The sequence below is a fragment of the Calidris pugnax genome, unplaced genomic scaffold, assembly GCF_001431845.1.
Source record: "Calidris pugnax isolate Ruff unplaced genomic scaffold, ASM143184v1 scaffold11, whole genome shotgun sequence".
NCBI lineage: Eukaryota > Metazoa > Chordata > Aves > Charadriiformes > Scolopacidae > Calidris > Calidris pugnax.
This window is the reverse complement of record NW_015090803.1, coordinates 1316886-1331949: the sequence shown is the minus strand read 5'-3', so window position 1 is coordinate 1331949 and position 15064 is coordinate 1316886.

Sequence of the window (15064 nt, the reverse complement as noted above, 5' to 3'; positions counted from 1 at the left end):
CAAGCAATGCTTGCCTGGCATTGCTTAAGGTTCAATCTCGTAACGAGCTGGTGGGGCTCCTGTTGACAAGTTGTGTTGTGCAAGAGAGTCACACCTTCCACCATTGCGTCGTTTTTCCTCTCAGAGCCGCTCCGTTAAGCTCTGTGGTGCTGGCTGGTCCTGGAAAAAAAGAAATAGCTGGGATAGAAAATATCTCTGGAAATAGTCCAGAGAAGGGCGACAAAGATGGTGAGGGATCTGGAGAATAAGTCGTATGAGGAGAGGCTGAGGGAACTGGGGTTATTCAGCCTGGAGAAGAGGAGGCTGAGGGGAGACCTTATTGCTCTCTACAACTCCCTGAAAGGAGGGTGTAGAGAGGTGGGGGCCGGTCTCTTCTCTCAAGTCACAGGCGACAGGACAAGAGGAAATGGCCTCAAGTTGCGCCAGGGGAGGTTCAGGCTGGATATTAGGAAAAATTTTTTCACTGAAAGGGTTCTCAGCCATTGGAATGGGCTGCCCAGGGAGGTGGTTGAGGCCCCATCCCTGGAGGTGTTCAAAAGACGGGTTGATGAAGTGCTGGGAGGTATGGTTTAGTGATGATGCTCCTTGTTTGTTGTGCGGGTGTCTATTTTTGTCAGTTAGGTTGATGGTTGGACAAGATGATCTTTAAGGTCCCTTCCAACCTAGAAGATTCTGTGATGCTGATTCTGTGATTCTGTGATTAAATTCAAAACCCTCTGGGGGCAGTGGAAGGATGCTGCTGGTCTCAAACTGGCTGGGACTTCTCAAGTGTGATGGTGACTTTGACAGAGCCAACGGCCATTCACACTACTGTTGTTTTCCATGGCTTATAGCGCACACTCGCTCTCAAAAACCATACCCAAGAACAGAAACACTTCCAAAGAGGCTCAACTCCGATATAACTTGGGTGTGTTTCTCAGGAAGGACGTGCTGCCACCAGGGCTGTGGGGAGTTGAGACTTACGGATGGCACTTGTCTCAAACGGACCACCCGTTTAAGTGGCCCACCACTCCTCAAGGTGGTGGAAGACCAGTTGCACCAGAGGTGTAGCCTGGAAGAGCAGGGGGCGGGTTGGAGTAGCACAGATTGAAGGCTGAGAAGCGACTAAGCCAGGCTGTTTCTAGAGAAACCAGGACTAACGAGTGGTGGAGAGACTTGTTCCAAGCAGCCTGGCAGGTGGCATTTGGTGTCATCACCTGTGGGAGCTCACATCAGGAAATTTTTAGAGCGCTTGTTTGCCAGCTTCTCAGGAACCTAGCATGATGGGAAATAATAATGAAATCCTTTTTTTTCCTTTTTTTATATGTATCTTTTAATAGTCCTTTTGAGATAGCCTGTCCTGCCAAGAGACTATCAGCATCCTCTGTATGGATTTTAAACCCTTGTTCCAGGCAGGAACTGTCCTCTACGTGATGGAGGGTAGCTTAGAGATGGGTGTCCTGAGCTTGTTCCCTCAGCTGGGTGCAGTGTGAAGACATCACTGAGCTGTTGGCCAGGTGAGAAGCAGTGAGGGTGCTGGTGGTGTTCTCCTACGGGTGCAACCCAGCTCTGCCTGATCTCCCTCTGCACAGCCAGTGGGATGCCTTGGTGGGACACTGGAGCAGGGGAAGGAGGTGGTAGCCACCAGGTGAGCCTCCTCTCACCAGCCAGAGATGCTCCAGTGCTTACACAGAGCACTTTGCCCTTGAGAAACACTCAGATTCCTGAACCTCATTCAGAAAAGCCCATGCCTACCATAAATCATTACTGGCTAGCAAAATCACTGCACTTCTATTTTTTTGCTGGCCCTATGGAGTAGTCCAGCTTTTGGCTCCTTCCTTCTCACAGGCTGCCTGTGGGTGGTAGGGACACGCAGTGACATGCTAGCTGCAATCCAGACTGGTCACCTGGTGCAGGTTTTACACCCTCAGAGAGTGACTGGAGATATTTAATCAAAATACTCAGTATTTTGATACTTAATCAAAATACTGAGTGTTTGCAGAGTTCAAATTGAGATTTTTCTGTCTCCTCCTTCTCTCCTCCCCTGATTCTTTTGGGCAGATCCTTTCCTTGAGGAAGTAATAATTCTTAATGGCAATAATTTTGGACTTTTAAGAGCTGCTGTGGAAGGAAGGAAAATAAAAAGGAAGAACAAGCCTTTTAAAAGACAGCTTAAGAAATACAGACCATTTCTTAGAAGACTGCAATAAGAAATAATGCAATGTGCCTTTTTTGGCTTCATCACCTCAGTCTCTAACAACTAAATATGTTATTCAAGGTAAACGTGTGACAGGAATATTTTTCAAAGCTGTCTACCAGTTTTTTTATCTTTTTTTTATTTTATTTTCTTCCGTTTCAGGCCACCTTTTTGCCCCTGTCTCTAAGGCTCTGTGCACCCACCGCTCTGGGATGTGTGGATGCTGTTCCCGAGACACTAGCATCTCACAGGACCCAAATTAAATTAAGGCACTTCGGAAATGATTTATTTTAGGACCCCGCATGCTGTCGGTGTAGACGGCTTGGAGGCAGAGATGCCTTCACTGCAGGTGGGCTGGCAAGAGCTCTGACCTGAGCCTTTAACCTCTTCAGGACAGAAGCTGGTCCATCTGCACAGCAAGGAGGTCGTTGCTCTCCAGGATCCCTGGGTGGAAGGGAGTCTGTAAGTACAACCTCATTTAATTTATGTTAAACAAAAGGGTGACTTCAGCATCTTTATTGCCATATCTCATCTGCTGAGCTATATAAATAGAAGACTTATTTCTACAATATTTTTGCTTCTGGTGTCTGTGCGGTGTAAGGCAGGGTAGGCTTAGTGGGATAGAAGAGCACTTAATTTTTCCCTGCTGGACTTGGGGTAGGCACACTCTTGGAATGACTTTCAATGTGATGACTGACAGTCCATCTGTGCTGTGGGTGGTATGAGAAGCATCACCATCTGCACCCGTGTGAGGCACATCACTGTCCTTATGTAAGAGATGTCACCTCCCCCAGCACGTCCCCCCCCCCCAGGGGGGCTTGAGCCAAACCCTCTGACAGCAAGGGGCTGGCTGGGAGGCAGTAAGCTGGTGTGAATCTACACTGACCGAGGGCATGGTCCTCCTCATCACCCTCCCAAAAACGTCCCTTCAGAACATGCTGATTACTAAATTAATTGTTGGCACGTTCAAACAGATAAACCGAATGGCCTCCTGTTTGCTGGAAATAACTTGGCAGCAATCGTCTCCTTTAAAGGCTGCTTAGTCCCGCCATTTGGAAATGTGTTGCTTTTAAAATTTAATTGAGTTTCCCTTTGTTCGGTGTTTATTCAAACAGCTCGCTGGAATTGCCTGATTTACCTTCTGGGTTAGCCCTGTCCCTGTATGCATAATGTAGCATCTACAGACCTACCTACCCAGTTCAGCATCTCTCTTCTCTCTCCTGGAGACTCCCTGGTCTTTTGTTCTTCCTTACTTTGCTGTTATTCTGGTCATAGCAGTCGCCCCTCCAGCTCAGCCAGCGTGGGGGCAAGGTGGATGGAGGTGGGTCAACCTGTAGACACACGGTCACTGCCAACAATGTCATTTTCTCACTGCCTGTGGATTTACCACTGTGTTTTCCTGTGGACATTTCTATCAGTGTGACATTTCCGCGATGAGTCAATTCTTCCTGCTTCTTCAATCCACCCTGTGAAAACTTGCTAGGTTTCCATCCACCAACAGGTACTAAGACAGCAGCTGCTGCACTGACCTTGATAGATCTCTTGTTCTGGGGTGATTTCACCAATGTTGCAGAAACCAGAGCTGAATACTGGCCTTTTCCTTGCCCTTTGGGCAACCTGGTCTAGTGGGAGATGTCCCTGCCCATAGCAGGGGGGTTGGAACGAGATGATCTTTAAGGTCCCTTCCAACCCAAACCATTCTATGATTCAGGCCCAGGCAGTCAGGTCTGCTTGTATTCAGGGCAGGAGTGTCCCCATGGGCTCCTTGTAGGGTGGCAGTGCCTTGCCAGCAGATACAAGTCTCAGGCTTGGGTGAATGCAGAGCTGTGCCCACTGCCTGGTGGCTCCTTCAGCCCTACCACAGGGGACCTGCCTGGGGGCAGAGAGGAGTGGGGGCCAGGGGGCTGCCAACCCCACAGAACCCTGCATCTCTGTCCCACCCAGGTGCACCCAGGTCTGGGTTGGCTGGAGGCATCTCTCCCTCTGTTTTGCTTTCACTGACATGGCTACCACCATACGGGCATGGCGTGGAGCTCTGCAAGTTGGCTGGGGCAGCCTCTTCACCTCCTTTGCCCCTGCCTTTTGATGGGCAATGCCCATTTCTCCTCATTTGAGAAAGCTTTAATACATCTTCTGTTTTTTTGCCATCAGAAGATGGAAAATTTCAGCTGGGCTTTGGGCAAGGGGGATCAGGAGTGAGACCTCCATGGGAAAACACCGGCGTGTCTGTGGCCATGGCCAGGGAGCCCCTGACAGCATTGCTTGTGCAGCCCGATGGAAAATGAGTGCAGCCCCTCCATATTTCATAAACATCTTTTTATTTCATCTATTTTCTTCTGACAGATAAAGGTGCTTTCCTCCACGCATGAATACCTTTCTGTTGCAGAGCCAGACAGTCATGAAAAATCTCTTTCCTTCCTTCTTCCTCCAAGTTCCTCCCCCAGGATTATGGTGGTGCTTCAGAGGAGTAATTTGAAATGCATTTTGCTTGAGGGGGAGAACAGGATTCAATTTGGGAACATTGTCTGTGAGTGAGGGTTTGCAGGTGCTTTGGGTTCTTGTTCTTTTCCCACCTCCTGGTTGCTAGATTTTGGGTAGGAGGTGACTCTGCAAGACGTCCTCCGGTTTCTGGTGCTGCCTGGAAGATGCTGTCTCCTTGGAGAAGAAGGACAAGGAGACATCTCTGCTGCAGCTCCAAGGGGCCAGATGCTGCAGTCGCACATCCCAGCAGCTTCTGAGAGAAACACTTTGTTTCTGTGACAATTTTTCCTCCCTCCCACTGCAAAAAAAAAAGGCTCTATTAGTGAGACAAACACTTTTTAATTGAAAAATCTAAATTCCAGTGCTAGGTTCCCATTCAAAACTAGTTTTGAAACAATTTTCAGCAATTCTTTAGGGGCTAGAGGATGGTTTCTGACTAAATAGTGGTCTCTCTAGACCATTTTCCTTTTCCCAGGCAAGAGGAAAGGCTGAGAAACTGGTGGGGCGGACCCGAGTGTTCCTGCCTTCCTCTGTTTGGTAGAAATCTCAGGGCAGCCTTTCCCAAAAAGAGAAGTGTGCTGCAAAGCTTGGGCACAGGCACGTGGGCAGAAAGAAAACTACCGAAGAGCAGTTGGCATCATTCTCTATGTTGTGTTCCCCCTCTAGGAGCCATCACCTTTCGGAGCAAGGACCTAATTTAAGCGTGTTCCTGTCCAAAAAGACAGGATTTCTTATGGCCCAGGCTAGGGAGACCTCTAGCCAGTGGATTGTGGTTCCTATAGCAGTGGTGTAGGCATGGGTGGCAGGTATATAATGTCAGGCTGTTGATAGCCACAGCTGCCTGTGGGGTTTTTCCTAAGGTGAGGACCACTGGTCTTACCCTACTGCTGCTTGGCTTATCCTCATCCCTGAACAAGTGAGAGCAGGATGTATCGGTGGCCCGTTTGATGCACCCTCAACCAGATGAGGCTGCCTAGGTAAGTGCCACACACAAGCCACCCGAGGATTTTGGCTCTGCTTTCTCAGCTCGCTTTCATAGCAGTAACATTTCAGGGGGAAAAAAAAAAACCAAAACACCAAAATGACTCGGAGACAGCAGTAGTACACCTCGGTTTCTGCTGCTCCAGGCCAGATAAGCCATTTACCTGGAAATGCTCTCTTCTTGGTGGAAATGAAAAGAACCCCTTAGAGCCAATCCCATATAATCTTTAGGAAAATATTACCACCATCAGGTGATCAACAGTTTTAGGAGGAAGCCAACATGCCTAAACCCAACCAGGTGCAGTCGGTGTATCCAACTGCAGCTCCAGGGAGCTTTTCCCTCTTTTTTTTCCCCCTGTTCTGGTTTGATAGCTTTTTTTCATACCTTTTGCCTTCATGTAAACAACCACATGGGTTGCAGAGGAATAAACAGAAATCAGGCCCTTGAATGCAATTGCTCACTGGGAAAAAGACCAAAGCAGAGAGCCATGAAATCCGTGTTGCAGGCAGAGCCAGGTTTGCTGGGGCTGTGAAATAGGGGGGCTCCTGCTGCCTGGGCTGCCCTGGGAGCCGGCTTATCTTTACACAGATTTACAGCAGAGGAAGGAATCCTAAAGTGGCTGTAAAAGGGAACCATTTATGGCTTAACTCCGAAGCTCCCCGACTCACGGGGGAGCCAGTCCGTTGCCACAGAATCAAAACAGGCTGAAAACGCGGGGTTTTTAGCCTGACCTTTTACAGCTTTGCAGAGAAACACTCTGAAAATACAAAACTAGCCATAAATGCAAACTAACCATAAACTGGCAGCTTGAAGCAGAGGCAACAAGAAGCATAAAACCAGTGCCGTCTATTTTAATAGGTTTTGTCCATTTCCATTTAAAGAGCTTAAATAACCACCCCGGGACCTCTAGCAGAAGAGCCCACCTGATGTGCAGCCCAGCCAGCCCAGCACTCCAGCTACCAAGAGCTCCAGGTATTTTGGACCTCAGTCTGGTGTTTCCCCTGATGTCCTGCCCGCTGAAGGCCACCGTCTCGCAGCTCGCCAAGCAACGAGGCTCCAGGCTGCTTCGTTGAGATTAATTTAGTCACTGGAGACCAGGCATGGCTGAGAGCTGGCTGCCCGTCATTCGCTTGGAGGTGTGGCTCAGGGTAATTAATTTCCCAATTTAGCTAAGGCGGCAGCTCACACCCTGCCAGTCTGGGAGGCCAAGTGGAACAGCAGGGCTTCAAAGGCAAACGCTGCTGCTGGTGGGCTTGCTGTTTGCCCGTTGTCTCAGCTGCCTCCCTGGTGATGCCAGGGTGATGCTCCAGGGCCGTGGTCAGCACGTGGGGGTGGTTTTCATCCGGCATCCCCCCCTTGTGCCCCCCAGGGCCGCCTCGTCCCTGAGCCATGAGCTGTTTTCTCCTCGGTTAACTCGGCGCGACAGTTCCAGCTGGTCCCAAGCCATCGTAATTAACGCCACGTCTTTCCCATTTCTCTCCAGCTTTCAGACTCGTGCCCGGGCTCCTGCCAGCTCTCATCAGCCACTACCCCCCCGGTGCCAGCAGGCAGGGGGAAGGACCAAGGGGGCTGCCAGGAGGCAGAGGCAAAAATGGAGAGTAGCCCTGGGGCAGGATCTCAGAGAGGGATGCCCTTGGAGATCTCCAGGAGGCTGATCCCCAGGTTCCATGTTTCAGATGCCCGAGCAGCCAGGAGAGCAGCACACTCCACCCCTTGCTGGAAAACGTGATGCTTTGGGACTGGGCTTCTGCCAAGCAGCTTCTTCATGGTCTGCTCCTCTGCTTCCTCCTCCTTTGACCAAACCAAGCAAGCTGGCTCTGGGCCTGAGCAAAGGAGAATCAAGACACCATAAATTCATAGTGATGTGTGGTCAGACAATGTGCACGCTCTCCTTTCTGCTGTGCAAAATGGCATGTGTGCCCCGACTGAGCACAGCACCTAACCCCCTTCCACCACCCCCTGAGCCTGCTTTGAGACCACCTGGGACTGTGAGTCCTGGGTAACCGCTTTGCACAGCCCAGCTGCACCCCAGGAGCACACAAAGGTTCAAGGCCAGGATGGGACTGGTGCGGCACCCCCCACCTCAAATGTAGGATTCAAGTTTACTCTTGATACCAGAAGTCTCTCTGCATTTGGTGGCAACTTCCCTGTCCTTCCAACACTGGTCGCTGGTCAAGTCGAAGGGCTGTGGGATACTGCAAGTGTGTCCCATGGCTGTGCTGGCCTCGCTCCCTTCCATTTATCAGAGTCATTTCCTTCTCAAGGTGTGGGTTTCATGGTCTCCATCCAGAGAGAGGACCTGCCAGACGAGATGGTTGTCTCATAGGAGCCACACGTATCCCCCTCTATTCCTCATCTTTGCTTTCTTTCCTCCTGTCTTGTGTGACCGCTCAATGAATAGCAAAGGGCACCTGCCAAAGGGCTTCATTTAAGGGGACCATAAAAGAAATTGTGGAGCAGATACTGTGTTTTGCCCCTACACTGCTAACATGTAGATAAAGGTTTTCCAAACTCATGCCGTACCTGGAGCTGAGAACTGCTCGATGACTTCTCTGCAGGAAATCAAAGCCTTCATTTTTAACTACCAGGTTTTAGATGAAGCATTTTGATCCACCTGAAAGCAAAAGGGAAAGAGCAAGCCCTCCACACCCCAGCTCTTCCCAGGTGAGTTGGGGAAACAGTGGTGATATTCTCCCGTTGGGGGCAGCTGGCATTTCTACATCATATTCCATGCTTGGATTTAAGGATCACTTTGGTATCATATTGCTGGGGTTATGTTGGGGTTGAAAGGCAGAGCTTGTGAATGTTTTATTAGCTGCTCCTTTACCCTTGAAGACAACACCTATTGTTTATTAGTGTAAGAGAAGTACGACGGATATATTGACTTCTTGTTTAATAACTTCCCCCAATGCACCCATGCAGCAGCAGCTTCATCCCAGCACAGGGTCCTCTCCAGAGCAGGAGGGGATCCCAAAACTATAGGAATGTGTTTGGACATCTCCCTCCATCTCCCTGGGCAAAGGCAGCGGGCAGGAGAAACCTGTGGCAGGAGTGGTGGCAGAGGAGCTGCGGAGGCAGGTGGAGGGGGGTTGCCCTGCAGGGTGACCAGCAGCAGGGTGAAATGTAGATCATGGAGAGGGTCAAATAATTGTGACTAATAGCTGACTATGCAAAAAAAAAAACAAACAAACCAACCCGTGTCTAGGTCTCCTCATGGATAATTCACAAGCAGAAATAAATTGTTTGCTGGCAACAGATCGCCTTGTTCTTTTTACCTCGTGTACCTCGTGCGTGTTGCCACATTAAAAGCAACATGAAAACTTAGTTGTCTGCATGTGCTCAGCACAGGCATCTCCATAAAATCCAAGGAAAATGAGCTGTGAAGAGCCAGAAAGCTTTTTAAAAAGGAATTCTTTACAGAGGGGGAAAAAATTCAGCATTAAAAAGTCATCCAGCAGATACTTCTTCTCTCAGGCTAGTTATGTTTTAAAATTTATTTGTTATGGGAGGGGTGGAGCTGGAGCCAAGCTGTTAATCCAAACCAGAGGGAGAGCGTTCAGCTTAGAAATATTTTCAGACCTGCCAAACCTCCTCCAACATGTAGAAAAGCTGTTTCCCCACTCACGCGGTTGGTTGTAGCTCCTTTCTGCGTCTCAAGGGACCTAGGATTTTTTTTTATTTCTCAGAAGGGTTTAATCTTTAAATTCTCTTCCTTTGCAGAGGGAGAAAGAAGGGAGAAATAACAGGGCTTGTGAGTAGGGCCATGAGTGCAGGATCTCACAGATGGGTGAAGGATCTCATGGAGGGGTGTAGGACAAAGCCAGTCGCGGTGATGGCTCCCTGGTCTCCAGTAAGGTTGTGCTGGGGCCACCATGGCCACCTCCCTTGCTGTGGGATTGCTCTGGGCTTTCAGGTGCAGCCAGAGATCCGACCTCAAAAGCAAAACCTGCCTCCGATTGACCCTCAGCAAAGTCCTTCTAGCTTCTGACCCCAGGCCACAACCTCTACCCCTTCCTCTGTTCAGGATCCAGCTCCTTCACCCGTACTAGCTGAAAAGGAAAGGCTGAGCAGAGGCTGGTTGTCTCTCTCCAAAACATCCTCTCCAGCTCCAGGGTCTTCTGCCAGTCCTTGGGGACCCTGATCGGAGCTCCTGGGGGCCAGGAGAGCTGGACAGCCACAAGGACAGCCACAAGGACAGCCACAAGGACAGGCAGGGACTGGCTGTCCCCACATTGAGAGAAGCATAAGTCTGCCCTGCCAGATAACCCATGGCATGGTGGAGGGACCCCTGTGCCTCTGAGGGGAAGCTGAGCTCCGGGACCTCGCTCACCCATAGTGCTGCTGGGGGAGCACAGCATCCTCCTGCACCTGATGAGCTGCAAGCACCTAACACCAATGCTCCTGAGAAACCCCCAGAAGTGGCTCTCTGATGGGTCCTAACACCAATGCTCCTGGGAAACCCCCAGAGGTGGCTCTCTGATGGCCCCAACATCCTCCAGACACCACATAGTCTTACCTGGAAATGTGTGCAACAGCTCAGTCCAGGCGTCTTCTTAACTGAGGCTGGACTGAGCACCTGGGTCAGGAATAAGGATTTTGGGGGAAGAGCAGGGGTAAAGAAGACTATTAGGGCTTGAATAGACTTGTTTATTGTGCCCCAGAGTTTTAATTTATTTGCTCCACCTGGCAGAGCTGTAGCAGGCTCATTAGAAACCAGCTCAATAATGGTCCACGGTCTCCTTTGGTCCCCTGAAAAGGGGGTGTCCCACCTTCTCCCCCCTCCCCAGTCATGCCTCCTCTCCTCTCCCACTCCACCACAGGCACTGCACCATTACCCACATTGGGGGCACTGAAGCCCCTTACAGAGAAAGGCCTGAGCCACGTCCTCAAAATGAGGTTAGAAATGGTCTCCTAACTCCAGGCTTGCAGACATTGCAGTGGGGCTGCGGCTGCAGAAACAGGACCTGAGGTAATGGCCAAAGGCCTGATCTGCTAACTCCTGCCTGCAGATCTCACCTTCTTCCTTACGTCACTGCTGGCTCTTTTTAAGGCCTTTTTGAGTTTTTTAGGGCGAACCTGGTGTAAAACTGCCAGGAGCTAACAGTAATCGTTCTTGACAGCTATCACAGAGAGCGTCCTGAACCAAGATGAAGGTTTTTCCCCTTATAGCAGCTCCCCAACCACTAGCCATACAACAGAGGTGGGGTTTTTTTTAACATTTAGGTTAAGTTAATGATTTTGAAAATAATTATTCGTGACACATCTGTCGGTAAAGGTGCCTTGCCAGGGTGCTGGTGGAATAACTGATCAAATCTTTATGGGAAAAGAAGGGGAGTGATTTCTTTTCCTGTCCCATACCTGAGTGATGATTAAGATGCATCCCAGTCTGCAGAGGGCTTGCAGAGTCAGGGCAGTCCACGAACCAGCAGAGGCTGGTGTCTCCCATCAGCTGTGCAACACAGAACCCACCACTAGCACATTTTTACAAACTTGCTTTGACACCCTTAGTTCCAGAAGTTGCTCATTGAACACATACCAAACTTGTGAGCTCTGCCCAGACCTTCAGAGAGCTCCATCACAAGCACCTCCATGGAAATGTCCTACAGAACAACTAGGGGGGGGGGGAGGCATTTCTTTAAATGATCCCCCATTAAATGGGTTCCATACAAGCCATACTGCCTTTGTGCCCTCCACCCAATCAAGTTAATTAACATTTGGCCCAGCTGCAACTGCTGCTGACCTGCAGAGGTGGGGGAAAACAATGTCATGCATAACGAATGATGGCTGCCCCCACCTGTGTGAACCAAGGGAGCAGGTTTGCTTCTGCAGCACATCAGAAGGTGCTAATGTGATTCACCTTCCTTCTCCTGTACCCTTTCAAAAGCTTAGACTCTCATGTTGTTGGATAAAAAAAATTAGTGGGTCAGATCACTGTAACCATTAGATCTTTCTCAGGCATTTTTTTCCTTCCTGTCTCGTGCATCATTCTCTTCCTTGCTGGAGTTTTGGATTTTGATGAGCTGGCAGAACTTGAGTCATCCCCAGGACATGACCGAGCTAACCACCCTCTTGTGGTTTCACGATGCTTGGTTTGGAAGGATGCATTTCTCTCGTGTAAGGTGGCAGAGGGAGCCATCCTGCCTGGCAAGTCCCCGGGGTGAGGACGGAGGAGAAGCAGCAGAGGTTTGTCTCAAAGCTTCCAGCAGGTAACATTGGGCTATATCTGCTTGGCCCCCATGGGTACCTCTGGGGGGTCAAAACTCAGCCATGCTGACTAATAAACACGATTTCAAATAATAAAATAATGCTTTAATGCTTATAAATAATAAATAAATAACCATGCTAAGCTCTTTTTAGATAAATAAGTCCATAGAGGCTGTGGATAAGAGAGCTGTATTCCCCATGGGCGGGCTGTGATCAGCCTTGTCGTTTGTGCTTGGGGGGTACTGCCTTTTTAATAAACCAATATGATTTAATGGTATTGTTTTCATACAGGGAAGAAAACAAATTATTGATTCTTCGTTCACGGAAGCAGCTTTGCAGCCTCCCTGTAATACCAGCAATGATTTTTCAATATATAATGACTAAAAAAAAAGGGATAAGGACAGTTCACTGTACGTTTGAGCATCCTTGGCAGCCCATTTTATGAATACAGGAGTACACCGGTCGCCTTATAGAATTGTATAAGGGCTGTACGGGATCAGACAAAGTCCTTGTGGCATTTCTCCCCCTGGCTCTCTCCTCCACTGCAGCCCTCGAAACACATGCATTATCCTCCAGGTGAGCCCGTGGCTGGTGTGGATCAGCCCTCTGACAGTGCCCGAGGAGATGACAGCACCGACATCTCTGTGAGCTGTTGCTTTGGTTCTCCTGAAACACAACCTGATCTCAGAGGTGCCTCTGTTTGTCCTGGCTCGAAGGTGTCCTTCATCAGGGGAGCCCCCCTGCCTGCCCTGGATGCAGAGGTGCTGCAGTGTGAGAGTGATGGGGAGAGATGTCACCCGGGAGGTGAAAACCAGATCAGCCCTTGCCTGATTAACACAGGCATGGCCTGAGCCACCTTCCACCGTCAGCCAGGAAAGCCAGGAGAGGGGGAGAAATTGAATTTCAGTCTCTTCGGTAGGAAGCTGGAGCCCTAATCACTAACCCGTCTCAGAAATGTAAATTTTGCAGAGCAACTCCTGCAGACCTGCTTTGCAGCACACAGCGGGAGACAGCCCTCTCCCCGAGACGATTAAAATCTGATTTACAAGGCATGCTGGACAGATGGCATCTGGTTTTGAAGTCAGTGGCCCCTACGGAATAAAAGAGGCGAATTTCAAGGCCGTAGCTCTGCAAAGACAGAGAAATGGATTTATTGCCCGCATCGCTTCAGGTGCCTGTATTGACATCCTCCACGCCAGGGATTGAATCCACCAGCCCAGCAGGTACCTGCTTTCCTCCCCTTTCTCTGCCTCTTGACACTCAAATGTTCTCTATTTCCCAGCCCTTTCCCTGTCCCCTTGCCAACACGCTCCGAGGGCAGGCAAAGGGGTGGGAGAAAGCAGCGAGGACAGGCAGAGCCTGGCAGCTCTGCAGAACAGGCAAGCAGCAGCTCCGGAGGGCAGGGTGCAGGGAAGGGACAATGCTGCAGGCTTAAAAAAGAGGCAGTCTCTACCAAGAGCCATCAAAATGCCTCGAGAAGACGAGATGGATTTTTTTTTGGAAGGGCATGTGTGAAAGCATCACGGGGTGGGAGAGGCAGGGAAGGGCTGAGCAGCCTCTCCCTTGGCACAGCCCAGGGCAGGCTGGAGCAGAGCCCCAGGGAGCAAAGCCAAGGTACCAGCAGAGAAATCCCTGTGTCTGGGGGGGCTTTGCACGTTTTCTTGAGCCTCTGGAAGGGTGATCAGTCTTGAAAAGTCCCTGCCCAGCCAAAGCTCCCACACCTGTCGCTTGTTTCCCACTTCTAGAAGAGGAAGAGAAATGGGTCTCAGGCACAAGTCTTATGAGAAGTGGCTGAGGGAACTGGGGTGGTTTAGCCTGGAGAAAAGGAGGCTGAGGGAGACCTTATTGCTCTCTACCTGAAAGGAGGCTGTAGAGAGGTAGGGGTCGGTCTCTTCTCCTAAGTAACAAGCGATGGGACAAGAGGACTTGGCCTCAAGTTGCGCCAGGGGAGGTTGAGGATGGATATTAGGAAAAATTTCTTCACTGAAAAGGTTGTCAGGCGTTGGAGCAGGCTGCCCAGGGAAGTGGTCGGGTCACCACCCCTGGAGGTATTTGAAAGATGGGTAGAGGTGGTGTTTAGGGACATGGGTTAGTGGTGGTTTGGGCAGTGTTGGGTTAACAGTTGGACTTGATGATCTTAAGGGTCCCTTCCAACTTAGACAATTCAATGGAATAAAGGCAGGGAAGACACTGCAGTGGGTATTGTGTGCCAGCACACTGCTCCTGAAATATCATCCAGCTCTTCCCAGCTGCCTCCAAACCTCCCCAGCACATGCAAAACACTCATTTGCCATGTGCTACAGCAGCGAGGAATTAAAAAAGTGTCCTCACAAAGGGACAGGGCAGGAGCTTGGGTTTTGCCTCGTGACAGAAGGTGGGGGTCTCATCGCTATAGGGACCACCACAGAGGCCTTTGACTCAGGTTTCCCATCTTCTGCTAAAAATACCAGCCTTCTCGAGGGGAGGGTGAGTGAGGACACCTCAAGATCACAAATGATAAGTTCAGACATGTTACCCCAATACTTTCTTCTTATGTATCTTCTCACACAGGCTGCCCGCTCTCAGCACTCTGTTCTTTCCCTTTCCTTCTTGTCTTTCTTTTTCCAAGTCCCTTCAAAGGAAGATTAAGCAGCAGGACTTTCTGATGTCCTAATCCTCCCTTTGTGGAGGCAGAAAGCAGGACAAATATCGCCTCATCGCTGCTATCAAAAGGCTTATTTGAACACGGTCACAGTACATGGCTCCCAGGTGGTGCCAGCGTCTCCATGGAGCTTTGGTGATGTGGAGGCTGGTGGCACTGCGTGTCCCAAACCGCCCTTGCAAAACAGGGCTGGCCCCCACATCACCTGGGGGTGGAGGGGGTAGCTCAGTGGGCAGGGTGGACCTCATCTCCCCCATGAGTTACCTTCTCTCCCTGTATAGCCCTGGCCAAGAACACACTGGTTGATTTGATCCCTCCACAGCTGTTGCCTGCCTCAGCCTCAATTTCTGAGGGAGGCTGCATTTCTCCATCCACATTCTCTCTCAGCTGCTCTGAGCCCGGATCTCTGAAGTCTTAAGAGCTGCTTGCTGAGGAACGTCTTTCAGTTAGGAGTGAAACAGACACAAATCCCCCAAGGACCACGTGGAGGCAGTTTGAGGAGGGAAAACTCCCCCTGTTTGTAAGAGGATGCTTGTGCCTTTGGCTTGCCCTGTTTACAAACCAGTGGGTTTCAAAGCCC